We start from the raw sequence: 18,854 nt of genomic DNA, 5'->3' as shown, positions 1-18,854 counted from the left end.
GTCCAGTCGTCTGATATCTCAAGTTATGCAGGAATACACATCCACCAATTTCGCCTCCTATTTGAGAGGTGTCAACATAATTTTAACCTCTAGAGCACGAAAAATTCTTCCCATTACACCAACGTTTGTACAAAATTCAAAAACCAAGATGGCGAGTCTCATGCCCAGACGCAGGCTTTCCGTTTTCTATGACATAAATATTATTAAATACATTATGGCCATCTATTTATATATAAATACTGAATTTCTGGAAAATATATACAGTATTTAAAAGAGTATCTTATTATAGGATAATATTTACAAAATAAATAAAAAAATAAATTTCACTTTCTTTTGCCTACGAATGAGAATGATGGTGGTATACTAGGAGGTCAAACCATAGACCCACTAAAATGTTGACTACACATCTTACACTGCAATACGAACATTAAAAAATATTGGGGCTGACAAATAACTAGGCTGACAGACCTCCTAACTGCTTCAAATCACGTTTTACACAATGCCCAGTGTCAACCTGTAAAACAAAAAACTTCAATTTGTGTTCACAGTTTGGCTGTTAGGTTTAAAACTATTTGTTCGAGGGTCTTCAAGGCTGAATTTCACCTGAATGCTACCAGTCAAAGATTACTTTAATCCCTAAAACAGCGAGTGAGGAAAAAACATGTACGGAGACTGAAATAAAATATAAATCTCCTCTCAAGATTTCAGAGATCAAAATAGTCTCTTTTTACAAATTTTTCCTACCTTCATGTGCTTTTTTTTCAACTGAACAATGATAGCAAGTCAAATCAGCGGCCAGTTCTCTACCAACTGAGCTATCTTCCCTTAATTTCCTCTTCATTCCTCGCCTAGCTGCCGGGGTGAGTGCATGTTCCTCACAACTCTCTGTCGACAGCCAAGCTAACAACCTAGTGCTCATCATGGTCTTTGGCGTATGTCGCAGAGTAAACACTGTTGGAATTGAATTAGTGCGTGGATCCATCATGCCCACGACAATCCATGAGTTGTTGCCCTTGACTATCAGGAACACCTACGGCATTGACGAAAAGGAGCTGTACGGCGTGGCTTTAAATGGCTCGTTCAGGATATTCGTGAAATTGCTCCATGCGCAGGTATATGATGGTCTTGTTGATCGTTACCAAGATCTTAGTATGGAAGTGACCCGGAAGTGAGCGTCAGACTTGTGGACGTTTCCCATCAGTATATGTGGGCGAGGGTACGGAACGTACCTTTTGAGGTGAATGAGATCGACATTTGTCAAGCTTTTGAAAGGTATGGAGTTGTACATGTTGCCCAACAAGGTAAATGGATGACGGGTGCATATGCCGGTTACTCTGAGGGAAGTTTCTCTATTAAAATGACCCTCTGTCACCCCATACCCTCATATGTTGTCTTGGAGGACTTCAGAACTCAAGTGATGGTGACGTATGGTGGGCAGAGGAGAACCTATAGGATATGTAGAGACTATGATCATGTTGCAGCTGAGTGTGGTAGGTGGGGCCGGGCCGGGTGACCGGCTGAAGCAGCGCCCACTGGCAAGAGGCAGGACGTTCCTGAGTCTGCCCAGGCGGAGGATGGAGGGTGTGGTCAACTTTGAAGTGAAATGGTTGAGGCATCAGTGGTGGAGCCGACCCTGGATGTGCTGATACCGGAGCAGCCAGCACGGCTGGTGGAGCAGCAGGTCTCTGGGGGTGCAGAGGTTTTCACTGCGACAGTTGAGACGATGATGCAGTCATTGTTCGAGTCACCTGTGATCTCAGTGGCAGGACCATTGGGTGATCAGGAGCCTGAGTCAGAGATGGATGCTAGGCATGAGGCGGCAGTGAGCGTTGCTGGGCACGGTGTGGACGGGCTGATGCCAGGTAAGGAAGACGTGCAGCTGTTAGTGGTGGAGGTGCATCGCGAGGAGGAACCCAGTTTATCAATGGAGGAGAGTGTTGTCACCAGGAAACGGGCAGCAGCGACATCTGACTCTGACGATGTCTTAACACCGGTCCAACGCCCAGGGAAGAAGGTGTGGGCGGTGGAGGCTAGCAGTGTAGGAGGGAGGAGGCACCAGCGACAGGCGGTGCAGGATGGCCAGGGTGTCCTGCATGGTGAGCGTGGTAAGGGCAGTGAGAAGGGCCCCGATGCACATGTAAAGGGGGATGTGGGCCAGAGGGGACACGAGCATTAACTGGCCTCTGGTGTATGACGGTGAACGTTAATGGCTTGTGTGAGAGAATGAAGCATAATTGGTTTTGTATGTTCTTACATAGATACCATGTGGATGTAGCATATATTTAGGAGCATAACTGGAAAGCTGGCAAGGATTTTGAGGTGGAGGGCTATCAGAGTTTTGTGATGCATTCGGAGTGCTTTAAAGGGGGGTAGCCATCTTGATCAGGGCTGCAAGCCCATTCATATTGCTAAGGAGTGAGGGGGGGTAGATGGCAGGATCTTAAGAGTGGATAGTTTGTGGGGGGTGAGAAAGTGGTTTTTGTGTGTGTGTACACACTGGCAGAGAACAAAGTGCACATTAAGAATGCTTTTGTGAGGGAAGAGCTGGTGTATTTCTTATGATTGTTACCTTCTCTTGCAAGAGTGGGAGGAGATTGGAATTGCGTTAGAAGAGCGGATGTGGCGCCGAGGGTTTTTTGTCACTTGTTTTGGGGGAGCTTCTCCGTGATGTGCAACTGTGGGATGTGTTTGCCAGGGGTTCATGGGAAGTGGACCATACATATGTGAGGGAGGGCTATGGGGCAAGGTTAGACAGACTATATGTTACACAGCGTGTTGGTATAGAATCTGTCCATACAGTAGAGCCACCTTATTCTGATAATAGGGCAGTTGTAGCAGAGGTAGGGTGGGAGGCATTAGCTAGAAAGCAGGCGAGTTACTGGAAGTTAAATACAAGGATTCTCGGGGATGAGGAGGCAGTGGCGGGCTTTGCTGCACTATGGGAGGAGCTTAGGGAGGAGGGGAGGGTAGTTGATGACATGGTGGGATGGTGGGATAGCATTGCAAAGAAAGACTAGGATAAGACATTTTTACATATGTGAAGGGAAGAGGATAAACCACATGAGATATGGGTTGTCAAATTATCTAGAGCAGCGCTTACATGCTTGCTACAGTGGGGGTGCTTTGCAGGGAAGGTACCATATGGAGGAGATGGAGGCCCTGAAGGAGAGGTTAAGGGAGTTGCAGAATGAGAGGTTTGAAGCCGTAAGGGTGCAAGTGGGTATAGAGGAAGTGCTATGGGGGGATAGGCCTTCATCCTGTGTCCTGAGGGGTCAGCAATAACGTAGGAAGGCAACGACTCTTACGCAGTTAGAGGTGTGTGACGGGGGGGGGAGAACTACCGAGTGGGGCAGGTGCTCAGGTCGACAGAAGGCATGGGTATGTATGCTGACAGGTGGTATGCTCGTTATTGGTGTAGTTGTGGGGTGGATGAAGAGCTGTTGGAGGAAATAAGTGGCTGTGTGGGTAAACCCTTGGGAGGGAGTGATAAAATGGCTTTGGGGGGATACTGAGGAGGAGAAAATTTGGAGAGTGTTGGCTGGAATGAGCAAGGGTAAGGTGCCAGGAGTGGATGGGATTCCTTGTGAATTTTATATGTTGCATTGGGACTTGTTGCGGGTTTCTTGGTCAGGCTCCTGAATGAAATGAAGCGGGGGGGGGGAGGTAGGTTAGGCGTGGGGCAAGCGACTGAGGTAGTGGTCTTAATTCCAAAGGGATCACATCAGTGTACCCTAAAGGATTATTGTGCATTGTCGTTGATGTGCACTGACTATAAGCTCTTTGCAAAGGTGCTTGGTAACCATTTAAAATGTGTGTTTGACAGGGTGGTCTCCCCGAGCCAGTTTGGTTTGCCTGGCCGATCGATGGTGATGGGTCATGGTATCCTCCGGGATTTTGTAGCTGCTTTTGGTGGGGGGAGGGGGGTTATTAGCATTGGACTGGAGGGGGGCATATGACACTATGGAAAGGGAGGCTTTAGGTTGCATTTTACTGTCTCAGGGTTTCGGGGAGGAAATAGTGGGATGGGTGAAAACATTGTATAACCAAGCGTGTGTGCGTGTGCAAGTTAACAGGCATTTGGGGAAAGCAGTAGTGATAGGGCGGGGCCTTCGACAGGGCTGCCCACTCTCACAATTGTTGTTTGCGTGCATGCAAGACCCTTTCTATAGGTTGGTGGAGGCAAGAATATGAGGGGACAGGGGTGGGGAAGGGTGGTCATGGCCAAGTCTGGTGGGGTACGTGGATGGTGTGACACTTTTGGTGGATAAGGGGACGTGGTTGGGTGGGCTGGAGGAGGAGGTGCGGGTTTATGGAGGTGCCTCGGGAATGGTGGTGAATGTAGAGAAATTGTCAATTTTAGGGTTGGGGATGTGGGAACAGAGGGTGGATTGGGGATGTCAGATGGTGCCGACCTGTGTGGATGTTTTGAAGATATGTGATATTGTATATAGGGCAAATTTAGTTAGGGCGAGGGAGGATAATTCTGCTTGTTTGGAGGACCGTGTGGTAAAGAGATTGGGAGCACTAAGACCGAATCATCTCACTCTCCTGCAGAAGGTGATTGTGATCAATGTGCTCTTGTATAGTAAGATTTGGTTCGTCACACAAGTGTTTCTATTAACGCCGCCGGTAATTCAAAGCATCCAAAGGAGGGTGTTCAGATTTTTGTGGGGTTCTAAGTGTGAGTGGTTAAAAAGGGAGGTGGTCATGTTGCCAGTGTGAAAGGGGGGTATGGGTCTTTTGGATTTACGGCAGAGGGTTAAGTGTGTTTGCATCAGGCGTGAGGTATTGCGGGGCGGGGATTTTTGGGATGGACGGTTGGGGAAAGTTCATGAGGTGTTGCGAGGATTGTATGGGGGTGGACCTGTGTGAGTGTGAGGTGGTCTTGTGGGTGTTGGCATTGGCCCGGGAACCTGAGAAGGTTAAGGTTGGGGCAGTGTACAGGGTGATAGGGTGACAGGTGGTGCACCCAGGGGAGGGATTATACCCGATTTACGATTGGGCAAACATCTGGAGAAGAGTTAGCAGGTTGAGGTTACAGCCCAGGGTGTGGGAGGTAATGTTCTGGTTTTTGCACGGTATCTTGCCATCTGGTGTGGTACTGAGGGATCAGAGGTTGGGTGGGGAGGGGCGTTGTGGGTTGTGGGGGGGAGAGGAAATGGCTTACCATATCATGTATTTTTGTGAGGGGTTGGAATCAGGAAATGGGTGGGCAGGGTGGTGCAGAGGGTGGGGGGGAGGGATGTGTCAGTATTGCAGGTGCTGAGTTTAGATGTGGGGATGGAAGAGGGTGCGGCACGGGCGCTAGCACATGTGATGGTGGACTACGTATGCATATCCTGGTGCATGAGGGGATTGGATGTGTGGGAAGTGAGGAAGCATGTGCTGGCGGCAATGGTATTCCATACTATGTGTAGGAATAGGGATCTTTATGGGACTAGGTGGGGGAAATGTTTTTCTGAGGGTTACCGTACCCTCACGGTAAGTGAAATGCTTAGTATGTAGGGGTAGGGATTAGATCAGGGGATAGATGTTGGGCTTGCCCTCCAGTGAGCAAGGGTGAATCTGTTGGCACTCTTTATATTGTCAGTCAGCGATCCAGGGTGGAGTGTGTCACTGTCACATTTGGTGCATGTTCTGGTACGAGTGGTTGTCCTGGTTCTGTTCATGGTGTGAGTGGAGGTGTACGAATATTATGCATGGTGGCTACAAGCGCCTGCGTGCGTTAAGGTATGCCGGAATGCTGGACGGTGGCAACTGCTGCCGGAGGGGAGTTTAGGGGATTTTTGTCTACAGAAAGAAGGTTTTGAGATCTGCAATCACATCATGTTTGATCCTGATATGTCATGGTCAGTGGTGGCCACTTAGTGTGTAGGCATCATGCAAGCCAAGTCACTGGCTTAGTGTGTAAAGTATTTTATTTGTACTGGTTTTTGTTCTGCAAGTATATCTTGCATTGTAGACATGCAACCAGTGGGGGTTTTGGGGATGGGGCATGAGCCATCGGGCAGGGCCATAGGTGAAGGACCTTGTTATATATTTTTTGTGCATATTATAATCATTGGTGTCACGTGGTATGGCCGTCTATACAGATAGTGAGGGATGGATCTAGCACTGTGGCGGCAGGTGACAGCCTTTTTGTTTTTAAGTAGAATGTTGTTTGTACCAGGTTTTTATTGAGTGGTATGTGGAAAATAATTTCCCAAAAATTATGCTGTGTAAATAAACCTGATTAATACATTACTATTGCTCTAATGTGTGTTTTAAAGAAGTGAACCAACAGAGAAGCTCTGCACCTGCGCTGTCGAGCAGGGGAAGAGATGCCATTGTTTTTGAATGTGGTACAGGCACGCTAATGTAATGTGCATAAATTTTCGTCGCTCTAGGGGTTATATTGGGCTTAAAACCTCTCAAATAGGAGCCGAAATTGTTGAAATTGCAGTCCTGCATAACATGAGCATTAAGCAGATGGGCAGGACAGCTTCAGAACCCCAGCTTAGTCATGTCTATTTCGTGCTGAAATTCTGGCCAGTATTTTCTTCATAAATTTTAGACAGGGGGGTTTTGAGTATGACACACCATAATCTCCAGACTAATTGGTGAGTCTTATCATTATAAATTCTCCTTCTGTTACCTAACTGTGTATATGTAATCATTTATTAATTTTAACATACAGTCCACAAATTTATATTAATGTTTACCATAATTCCTGGTAATGTATATTTCATTTGAAATTAATATAGGTCAAGAGTGACTTATGGATATGACAGTAGTAGGTATCGAAGGGTGACATTTTTTGTGACCTAGGTGTCCTAAAATTCCTGCTTGTCTCTGTAACTTTGATAAAAAATAATTATTATTGTTACCATTTACTGGTATGTATATTATGAGTTACATCCAGGTAAATTTTAATTTTCCACATGGTACATACTAAGGGTATTTTTTAGGGTAGGGGGGTTAATGTTTTGTTATTGTCGCCCAGCTGTTCTGTAATCAGTGGCGAGAGTAGGTAGTGGATAGGTGGCAATAAATCTCATGTTGTTGAGATTATATGTATATTTATTATATGCTGTACTGAATTGTTTAAAAAAAATCCTCTTGTCACTAGGATTTAAGTACTCAGGTTATATACATCGAAAGGTGTGTATTCATCCAACTAGGTATATTTATACACCATGGGGAGGTCAAGCTGGCCATCATGGGGCTGACAGGAGCTCCCCTCTGCTGGATGCCCAACTTTGTCCTCACCCTGTCCTATGTACATATTTGCTGCTAGGTGAACAGGACAACAGGTGTAAGGACAACAGGTGTAGGACTTTTTTCGTCAGTGCCAAACGAGGGAAAGATTTGAGCCTTTAAACATGGCTGACCGGCACTCAAACAGCAGCTACTGCCAGACGTACAACTAGCGAAGTGAAATTCTCATCTTTACTGACGTTCATCTGTTGACAGTAGCATCATATCTGTACCACCATCATATCACCTGTACCAGTGCTAACGAGAGGGAAACACAGGAGACATCGTCAAATCAACAGTACAAAACTCCAAGGTATAGGACGGTTATCCCTCAGTGCCAGTCGTGGGAAAGAAGTGAATAGTTAAATAGTCAAGGTTAATATTTTAGTAGCTGACCTATATTCAGCTGACCAGTGTACAGTGAGAGAATCATAGCAGAAAAAGCCAAATATATCTATAAACTCAAGGAAAGTCAGGTGGTGTTACTCCCCTCAGTGTTTTAAAAATGGCTGAGTCAGCAAAACAGGTCAGGAGACAACAACACGACACAACCCCCGATAAATGGAATTGAGGGGGATTTGGAAGGATAAAACCATTGATTAAACCTTTCTGGTCTGCCAGAATGGAAAGGAGTTAGAAGTTAATTGGGAAGCCAGACTGTGAAGTGAGGTGGGTAGGGGAGGGTGAATAAGGGTGTTGTGAAGTTAAGGGAAAAGTGAGCAGTGAAGAGGGTTTTGAAGAGGTTAACTGTAAGGGTTTTGTGAAGTTAAGGGAAAAGTGAGCAGTGAAGAGGGTTTTGAAGAGGAAATTTTACTAGTAATTCAGTGTAATTAAAGCAGATACTAAGTGTACTAGGGACTGGAAAAGAGAAATAAATATTGTATATGAGTAAAAGAGCGAAGAGTGAAAATGGCAGGCATTAGAGGGGTACAGGCTGCCATAATTATATTTATATTTCTTCTTCAATTCCATGAAGAAAGAAATCAGTCATGGGGGGTGGAAAAGATGAATGGAGTAACAGCGCCCTGGACAGTAAAAGCCCAACAGTTGCCATCCTACCAGAAAAGTAAACCTCACTATCGCCGCAAGGTATGGCAACACCGCATACCCAAACAAAAACAATGGCACACAGCTCTTATTGTAGCGCTCTTAAGTGGTGATATCCAAATTAATCCAGGACCTCAAACTATTGTGCAGAGGCAAAACAGACAGATAAATGACGGCAATAATGACGGTCTAGTAGCTAGGGATGATAACCTTAACTCCAAGGTTACAATATAAAACGCTTAGATAGGAACAGAAAGGGTGGTGGAGTATGTGCCTACATTAGAAATGACTTAGCTTACAACCCAAGACCTGATTTAAATAACAATAAACTGGAGATTCTATGGTTTGAAGTGCTGCTTCCCAAGACCAAACCCATCTTAGTAGGAACTAGTTACCGCCCTCCTACCCAGGACCAGTTCTTAGAAGACTTTTCCAGAGTCTTGTCCGGAGTTGAAAGCAATTGCGAAACAATAATACTGGGCGACTTCAATATCTGTTTTCAGCAACAAAATAACGGGCTATGCAAAAGGTATAAGCAAATTCTAGGATTAAATAGCTACACCCAACTAATTAATAAACCAACCCGGATCACACAGTTCTCAGCCACCCTGATTGACCACATACTTTGCAACCGCGCTGAGAACATTAGTCAGTCAGGCGTCATTACCACAGGTCTTAGTGATCATTTCATCATTTACTGCACCAGGAAAATCACTAGGGATAGGATAGGCCTACACAGGACAATAAAAATGAGGTCAACTAGAAACTACAGTAAAGAAACACTGGTAAATAGGCTACACAATTGTGACTGGACAGAGATAACAAGTTGCACGGACGTAAACGATGCCTGGGAAAAATTCAAAACAATGTTCACTACCATTCTTAATAATATTGCACCAGTTAAAGAGGTTAGGATTAAACGAAGAACTGAACCCTGGATGACTACTGAGATATTAGATAATATGAAATTCAGAGACCAGCTGCTAAAAAGATTTAAAGCAAACAGACAGGATATTGCAGCACTAAATGAATTCCAAAGGGTGAGGAACAGAGTACAGAGGCTTATAAAAGGAGCAAAGGCAAAGCACTATTGCTCAAAAATTGAAGAATATAAGCATAACCCCAGAAAGCTCTGGCAACAACTAAAACAGTTGGGGTATAGCCATAAGCCAGTAGATAGGTCTAACATAGTACTCACTATCGATAATGAGGTATGCCACGAAACATCTAAGGTGGCAAATTGCTTTAATTCCTACTACACATCTGTTGCATCAACACTAGTAAGTAAACTACCAGCTGCATCAAATACCTTTAACACAGACTCTGATAAGTTTCAAACATACTATACCAATAAAGGGGTAACCCCAAACAGTTGTCAACTAGTAAGTGTATCTCATGACTTCATTCAAAAAGAACTAAGCAGGTTAAACCCAACTAAGAGCACAGGCCCTGATAACATCCCGTCTAAGTTCCTAAAAGATGGTGCTTCTGAACTGTCAATCCCTATTGCTCACATAATAAATCTATCAATCACCACTAATACCGTACCGGAGGGGTTCAAGGAGGCCAGAGTTACTCCTATCTTCAAGAAAAATAATAGGTCTGATGTAAGCAACTATAGACCTGTTAGTATATTCAGTATAATATCTAAAATTCTGGAGAGGGCAGTGTATTCTCAAGTAGTTAAGTACCTTAATGACAACAGCATTCTCCATAGCTATCAATCGGGCTTTAGAAGATCCTACTCAACCGATACCTCCCTTATTAATCTGATGGATTACCTGAGAACTGAAATGTCAAAAGGGAACCTCATAGGTATGGTAACCTTAGACCTGCAAAAGGCCTTCGATACTGTCAACCACAATATATTATGTAAGAAACTTCAAGCTATAGGTATAGGTTCTGTAGACTGGTTTAAGTCCTACCTTAGCAACAGGAGACAAATAGTCAAAATCAAAAAAACGGAATCAGAACCCCTGCCGATAACATGTGGAGTTTCCCAAGGTAGTATTCTGGGTCCCTTACTATTCTTATGTTATGTCAATGATATGCCTATCAGTGTCAAGTGCAAACTCCTACTGTATGCAGATGACAGTGCTCTGTTAGTGACAGATAAAGACCCACAAGATATTGCTAATGTTTTAACACTGGAACTGGAGTCCTGCAGCAAATGGTTAGTAGACAACAAACTATCATTACACCTAGGGAAAACTGAAGCCATTCTCTTTGGAACGAAACATAAACTGAGAAGGGTAAATAATTTTAATGTTCAGTGTAATGGGGAGTCCATCACTTTGGTTTCATCAGTTAAATATCTGGGAATCCCCTTTGACCCATGCATGTCAGGAGAATTGATAGGGAACAGTGTAGTAAAGAAAGCGAATGCCAGGCTGAAGTTCCTGTATAGACAAGCACAGTGTCTACCTACTGAGGCTCGCAGGACCCTATGTCTAGCCCTTATACAATGCTCTTCTTGGTACTCTGCCTTGACAAAAAAACTGAAAGATAGACTGCAAATCACCCAGAACAAAATCGTAAGATTCATCCTGGGGCTGGTACCAAGAGAACATGTAGGCCAGGATGAATTACAGCAGTTGGATATGCTGAATGTTGAAGACAGAGTAAAACAACTGAAGCTAAATCATGTTTATAAAATTGCTCACGAACAGTGTCCAGAATATCTTGCTGTCAATTTTGTCAAGGTTGGGAACCAAAGCAATCATAGTACTAGGGGGAGAGAGCACAACTTTGTAGTACCCACAGTCAGTGGCCAGGCTTCAAACACCTTTTATTGTACAGCAATAAAGGAATGGAACAGACTACCCACAAATGTCAAGGCCAGTCATAGCTTGAACCAGTTCAAGAAGACTGCCAAAAAGTGTCTGATGAATGAAGCAACAGAAAGGGAGGGGAATGATTTTCTATTTTTTAGCTAAAATACGTGTAAATTTTACCTTATCCCTAGTAATGACCCTCGTATTGTAGATAGTCGTAATGACCCTCGGGTAGTAGATAGTCTTAATGACCCTCGTATTGTAGATAGTCTTAATGACCCTCGTGTAGTAGATAGTCTTTTTAGTATGATAATAAGATGTTATCTTCATTATAGAATAATAAGAAAATATTATAACCTCTATATTATAATAATAAGGTAAAAGGACCCCAATGGAAATAAGTCACTCTGTCTGACTTTTTTGGGTTATCCTAGGTTCTCTACACATATGCTGCTATGTATGATAATTCTATGTAACTGTATTGTGTATACCTGAATAAATTTACTTACTTACTTACTTACACTGCGACCACAAATTCTAGTTTTTTACCGATGAATCTCCACAGATGAATCCCCACCCGTAACGTGGTTAGCTACAATCACTTATTTTCATCATATTCAAATGTCCGGTTAATATACTCCGGAACAGCCTGAATACCACTGAACGTTTTACTTAATGAGGAAAAACAATGACACCCACCGCCTGTTGGACGTCTTTATCGTCCAATATTGACCTCAGTTCAAAAATCGTCCATAAACTCATTCCAGATCCCACAACACGAGGAATAAGATAAGTGTGCTACAGAATATGCATTCCTAACACTTAGAAGACAAATGTATTACCGAAATATTTTTCTTGCAACTCTTGCTTAAAACTTTCATACGGAACCGTACAATTATCGGTAAGATATTAAAAACTAGGATAGAGAACAACAATAGCTCTATTGTCTCTCCCACCTTCACTCTTCCTGAAAACTCTCCTGAACCTCACAGCCCGCGACAATGGCGTCTTCAAGAAAAATGGTAAAGCCAGAGTTTACGTCATTCCCTGCGGTGCCTTCAGCAAGGTTTGTGTTCGTAAGACAGCTCGACACGCATTGGAGAGGGTTGATGTTCTCATAGTGGGAGAGTTGATGTTCTCACAGTGGGAGAGTTGATGTTCTCACAGTGGGAGGGTTGATGTTCTCACAGTGGGAGGGTTGATGTTCTCACAGTGAGAGAGTTGATGTTCTCACAGTGGGAGGGTTGATGTTCTCACAGTGAGAGAGTTGATGTTCTCACAGTGGGAAGGTTGATGTTCTCACAGTGGGAGAGTTGATGTTCTCATAGTGGGAAGGTTGATGTTCTCACAGTGGGAGGGTTGATGTTCTTACAGTGGGAGGGTTGATGTTCTCACAGTGGGAAGGTTGATGTTCTCACAGTGGGAGGGTTTATGTTCTCACAGTGGGAGGGTTGATGTTCTCACAGTGGGAGAGTTGATGTTCTCACAGTGGGAGAGTTGATGTTCTCACAGTGGGAAGGTTGATGTTCTCACAGTGGGAAGGTTGAAGTTCTCACAGTGGGAGGGTTGATGTTCTCACAGTGGGAAGGTTGATGTTCTCACAGTGGGAGGGTTGATGTTCTTACAGCGGGAGGGTTGATGTTCTCACAGTGGGAAGGTTGATGTTCTCACAGTGGGAGGGTTGATGTTCTCACAGTGGGAGGGTTGATGTTCTCACAGTGGGAGAGTTGATGTTCTCACAGTGGGAGAGTTGATGTTCTCACAGTGGGAATGTTGATGTTCTCACAGTGGGAAGGTTGAAGTTCTCACAGTGGGAGGGTTGATGTTCTCACAGTGGGAGAGTTGATGTTCTCACAGTGGGAAGGTCGATGTTCTCACAGTGGGAAGGTTGATGTTCTCACAGTGGGAAGGTTGATGTTCTCACAGTGGGAGGGTTGATGTTCTTACAGTGGGAGGGTTGATGTTCTCACAGTGGGAGGGTTGATGTTCTCACAGTGGAAAGGTTGATGTTCTCACGGTGGGAGGGTTGATGTTCTCACAGTGGGAGCGTTGATGTTCTCACAGTGGGAGCGTTGATGTTCTCACAGTGGAAGGGTTGATTTACTTCAGCAAAGGTCACCCCTCATGGAAGGTTCCTTGATGTTGGTGAGGGGCTCTTGATTTAGGGAATTGTATCTGTGCTCCAGTTCCCCGAATTAAGCCTGAATGCCTTCCACATCCCCCCTCCCCTGGGCGCTGTATAATCCTACGGGTTTAGCGCTTCCCCCTTGATTATAATAATAATAATCAGCAAAGGTCAGCGCTGGAGTGTCACCACGGCCATGTATTTAATATCATTTCTACCCACCTGGCAAAATATAAATTGTCTGTTATCCTCCCCTTCCTTGGATCAAACTTTATTACCTTACGTTCCCCAGGCGTTGTATCACCCTTACCTGTTGTCCATGTACATAATAACTGTATATTTAAACATATATATATATTGGAAACTGCTCTCTACGAGTTGTTTTCATGCCCAAATTTGTAAGGCGTGATAATATAGCATTTTGACAAAGGAAGTTGTATTAAAATACAGTATGTAAACTCATTATACTGTATGTGTTTATTTTTCCCTCTGGTTGCTATGCTGGTCTGCTAACAGCTAGCACAATGAGCGGGTTATTTGTGTATTGTTTCGGTCACGGTATTGTGCCTTTTTATTTTTCCTTCACTAACAAAGAGTCTTGTTGATCAAGCCAACGACCAGGATACTCGGTCTGTGACCGGGCCGCGGAGGCCCAGTCCCAGACCGGGGTCATCGTCAGGTAACGTTCGGGTGTCACAAAGGATAGCAGCACACTACTAATGTATACAGTTTTGCTGAAAAATACTATTTTCAGGAGGAAGCTAGGGTATATGACCCGAGGTGTGTATCTCTGCATATATACAATTTACTACAATCCATGTTGTATATGAATGGTATACAATACCGACAAGATGAATTAGACACTTGTGCAAAGCCTGGGTATCTTTATTTAGCGTATCTTTATCTTCATTTGGGTATCTGTCTTTAGTTGGCGAAACGTCTACAAATTAATATAACCAGAAGTTGTACGTGTGTCTAATTCTTCAGCTTTCATCCATATTTTAGGGATTAAAATATTCTTGGCTGGTGGTGGAGATCTAACGTGCAGCCTTAATGATCCTCGGGAAGTCGACAGGCTTTAAATCCAATTAACACAGCAACTAGGTTACAGGTACAGGTGAGTGGTTTGGTCATGGGGTTGTTAGGAAGGGTGGGTTGGAGGGTGGTCCGGGAGAATCAGTACCGCCCAGACAGCCATCGCGAGTGTATATACGTCACCTTCCTCTGCGCCTGCTGCAGCCTCGCAAGTGATTCATTTGGCTGACGCTGTTGCTGCTCCTGGCGGCATCTTTCCTTGACTTGCACGTTACCTACCGCACTGAACTGCTGCTTCTGCCATCTAGTGCTGCACACAATAGCTGCTGCTTGTCTAGTGGTGCCTTCCACGGGCAGTTCTCCCAGCTGCTGCTGTCTGACACTAGCTCCTGGGCTTCTTTCAGTCTGCTACAGTGAGTCCTCTTTTATTATGTAAGTGTTCAGTCACTGCTGTGTTTACGTTGTCTGCAGGAAGTGAGGGCCATGTTTGCCAATTACATAATTGTGTACAGTGAACTCTTAAAATAAAATATTCTCTATATAGTGCGATTTTTCAAATGCAATTTAAAAGTACATCTAAAACTGTAAGGCTTTTAATCGTGCTCTTCAATTTTGGATACACTTTTTAACCGCAGTTGCAAAAACATCGCACTATAAAGAAAAAATGGTTATGACTATGACCATAATTCTTAAAGGAGGTGGACGGGTAAGCCAGCGGAAGGCCTCTGTCAGATGGCCAAAAGCTCCAACGGCTGGTCATCTAAGACCAGCGTCAGGAAACACTTGTCCTGTTTCCTGATGAACATTACCTAACCTATCGTACTATAAAGAGGAGCTGTATATAGTGATTAGCAGGTTAATAACGTAGTTTATATAGTGCCACCCTTCCCTTGAAGTTCTTACATGTCACAGAAAAAATTACATTTTCATTCGTAATTTGTGAGTAGACGTTTGAAAGACGACTTTACCAATATATTGTGAATAAATGATACGATAAAGCTCATGCAGCAGGGAGAGTAGACCTAGTGGCGACCAGTGAAGAGGCGGGGCCAGGAGCTGTGACTCGACCCATGTAACCACAAACGGGTAAATATATTTTTATTGTAATATCGTGCGTCATCTGAACCCCAGCTCCCCTCCTTAAAGAAAAAAAAATACACCAAGACCTGGTCTGGGAGCGGGCCGCGGGGGCGACGACCCTCGCAACAATAAAACACTAAGTTATCTACGTGTCGAAGATTTATATCGTACCTTATTTTGTACTAAAACTAATACAGTCCACCAACCTTGGTAAAATTTACATAATACAAAATATCGTAATTTGGCCAACTTAATTTTGGAAGGAGAGGGCAATGAGTACGATGGAGAGCAACATTTACCATTTACCATGATACCGCAAACCTACTCGCAGTACGAGGTTAAAATATCCAGTACTCGTCTGTATTATTTCATGTAGGTTTATTTAAGCCATATAAGGTGTTGCTGGCATTATTAGTTTTGTTTGAGTTCGGGTTCATTTTCTTGTATCAAATATTCTAATTTCTTGGATTGTACCTGATCGTCGTCTTTTCCTATGCTTCGTATGACACTTGTGGGTTTAGTGCTTTTCCTGGATTAGTAGAATATTTCAAGTCATCAGTGTGCGATGGAAGTGATGCAGGAAGCTCGAGATATTTGTGAGGAACTTTGGAGGAAGAAATGAAAATGGAAGGTTATAAATGTTGTATGGTAAAATATAACCTAGTGCATTACTGTCGAGGCCTTAAACTAGTATACTACACTTCCCTTCGTTTGTTAGTTTAATATGTTTATTATGCACCCCATACCCATCCTGTGGGCGGTAGTCAAAAGATTACAGTGGTACATAATTGGTCCAGGGACTGGACTCCAAAGTTTTGATAGCTGAGCAAGTTACAGAGGTAATCAACTCACAATTTACAAAGGTAATGAACTCACAATTTACAAAGGTAATGAACTCCAGGTAGGTCTAGTCACAATCATGACAAGTTACAAAGGTATTTACAGATTAGAGGTACGTAATGGGTCCAGGGACTGGGCCCCCAAAGTTTTGATAGCTGAACTAGGTACACAGGTAATGAACTCAAAAGTTACGAAGGTAATGAATCCTGTAAGAATGGTTACTTACGTTTATACATGGCTACAATCATGAACAAATTATAGAGTAATGAGTAATTCACACTTCCACACCCGGTCACAACTGTTTACCTGGAGTTTACCTGGAGAGAGTTCCGGGGGTCAACGCCCCCGCGGCCCGGTCTGTGACCAGGCCTCCTGGTGGATCAGAGCCTGATCAACCAGGCTGTTGCTGCTGGCTGCACGCAAACCAACGTACGAGCCACAGCCCGGCTGATCAGGAACTGACTTTAGGTGCTTGTCCAATGCCAGCTTGAAGACTGCCAGGGGTCTGTTGGTAATCCCCCTTATGTGTGCTGGGAGGCAGTTGAACAGTCTCGGGCCCCTGACACTTATTTTTTTTTATATTTTATTTAAAAAGCACAATACACATTATACATGTATGCTATACATACGTTACATAAACTAAGACATGTTATCCATTAAATATGAAACAACAAATCCACGTTCCCTATCCCAGCACTAACTTATACTTAAGAAACACTCGTTCAACTTAAAATGGTTGCATTCCCCAAAAATTCAAACATACATGTGACTACACGAAGGACAGCCCACACCTGAACATACAGGTGGGTTTAATAAATTCATAAATACAACCAGTTTCTTACACACAAAAGGCTATATAATCCAAAGAATATCACACGTATTTACATTGTACATGAAAGTTTATATACAAAGTCATACTCATATAATCCAGTTCCCTGCCCCCTCATTTTCTTACCACAAATACAAGGATGTATAAGTGATTAATAAAATAAGAACTATACTGGATATTAACAAAAATTCCTCTACCACACAATCCCAGTACTTAAATAACACTATATCCGATGGTATATTACCACCAGTTACACATCCAACAACATGACCTACCAAATCCCCCTTTTAACAATAATTATTAAAGCCAGCGCAGACAAAAAATATTTACATGCACCGTTTTGAGAAAAACCTTAAGTAACCTAACAATCAGGGTATGCCCTTACCTCATTAAAACTTTAATGAGAATTTACCAGAAATTGGTGATGCATAAACAACAAAACAAAAATATAAAAGTACATAGGAACACAGATATGTACATTATATTACTATACACACACACCTGTATAAATGGAAGAATATACACCCACAATATTTAATCTCAATAATAATGAAACATCAACCAAGAAATTCAAACTATCAGAACATCATTGTATAACATGGATTTTACACGTAAAAATTAGAGAATACACTACATGCTACCTCGACTTTAAAACAACTTATGTAAATATTTAATATAAACCAAGACTAGAATTATCATATTGAAACATATCAAATGGGTTCTCCCCACACAAGGCCGGGGCAAAAAAGGAAACCCCCTCATTGAATACCAAACAGGTACACCCCTACCACTAACTAAATCCTAGCTTAAGATCAAACTTGTTAAAGACTGGACACAAAATCCTAATCTCCCTATCTGAAACACAAATTAAACATCCTTGACATAGTCATATTCGTCACATTAACGTGTGCAAAAGTATTACAATCCTTCTTCTATAGAGAAGTACCGTTATAAAGGAAATCACTTGTTTATTATTTATATCTCAAGAAAAGCTAAGCCACAAGGGCTATAAGGAAAGTACTTGCAACTACATGTTTGAAACTACAAAATACAAACATCATCCTATACTAACGTACTCTTGACTACAGTGTTTCCTTGCTTATTTTTTATTTTAAAACCCTTCTCAATGTCATTAAAAAGGATTACTAGTATTCCCTGGCAGTATCATTTTTGCACATGTTCAGTACTGCTTGACCTAAAAAGCCATAACAGCCGCTGAAGCCACCTATCCTCGATAGTGAGTGCAATAATATACCCAACCAAAATATGTAAATGCAAGGCATTCCAGGTGTGACTGTATGTATCCAAGGTACTGATCGCCAATATCAAATATCTCTGCAGGAACATAACCATTTCATAAATATATGCTCTCACTAGCTCACCCTCTCATCACCTTCCACACTGCTAGCCTAACCTTACACCCCCCCCCTCCCAATAAAGGAGACCCTTCCCTTGGCCTCCCCCCCCTGTTCCCTTAGAAGCTGTGCTACAGTAAAATTACGATAACCTATCGAAAAACTTGATTCCCATCTTCCCCCATATATTAACCTATTCCTACACCTTGTCCTAAAAAACCTCGCTGCTAACGCTTTTATCCTCAACTGCCCTGAAATCTGCCTCATACCCCAAGAAACATGCAAATAATCTGCCATAACATACATCAAAGCCCTGCCCACTTCGCTTGCTACCCCACTAACATCCATCGACAAAGATCTAAGAAAAGACCAACTCCCCCCCCCCCCAACATCCTAATAACCCCCGCCATCCAGACTCTCACCACTCCCAAAGATGAACAAAAATATACCACATGATATGCAGTTTCCTCCTCCCCACAGAATAAACATGTTGCCTCTCTTACCAACCCCATCTTATGCAACATGTGCTTAGA

At 43.1% G+C, this 18,854-nt stretch overlaps 1 long non-coding RNA gene across 2 annotated transcripts in view; it reads left to right on the top strand.

The window, feature by feature from the left end:
• Window positions 1–14,326: 14,326 nt before the first annotated feature.
• LOC138854359 (uncharacterized) overlaps window positions 14,327–18,854 on the top strand; it is a 52,002-nt gene continuing 47,474 nt past the window's right edge. The window contains exon 1 of one of the 2 annotated variants that reach the window (XR_011393552.1): window positions 14,327–14,649. This is a non-coding gene — a long non-coding RNA (uncharacterized lncRNA). The remainder of the gene's footprint in view (window positions 14,650–18,854) is intronic. The other variant, XR_011393551.1, reaches the window with a different exon arrangement.

This window comes from Cherax quadricarinatus, chromosome 56 (genome assembly GCF_038502225.1).
Source record: "Cherax quadricarinatus isolate ZL_2023a chromosome 56, ASM3850222v1, whole genome shotgun sequence".
Taxonomy (NCBI): Eukaryota; Metazoa; Arthropoda; class Malacostraca; order Decapoda; family Parastacidae; genus Cherax; species Cherax quadricarinatus.
Note: the sequence above shows the minus strand (reverse complement) of the source record. Positions and strands in the feature narration are given on the sequence as shown.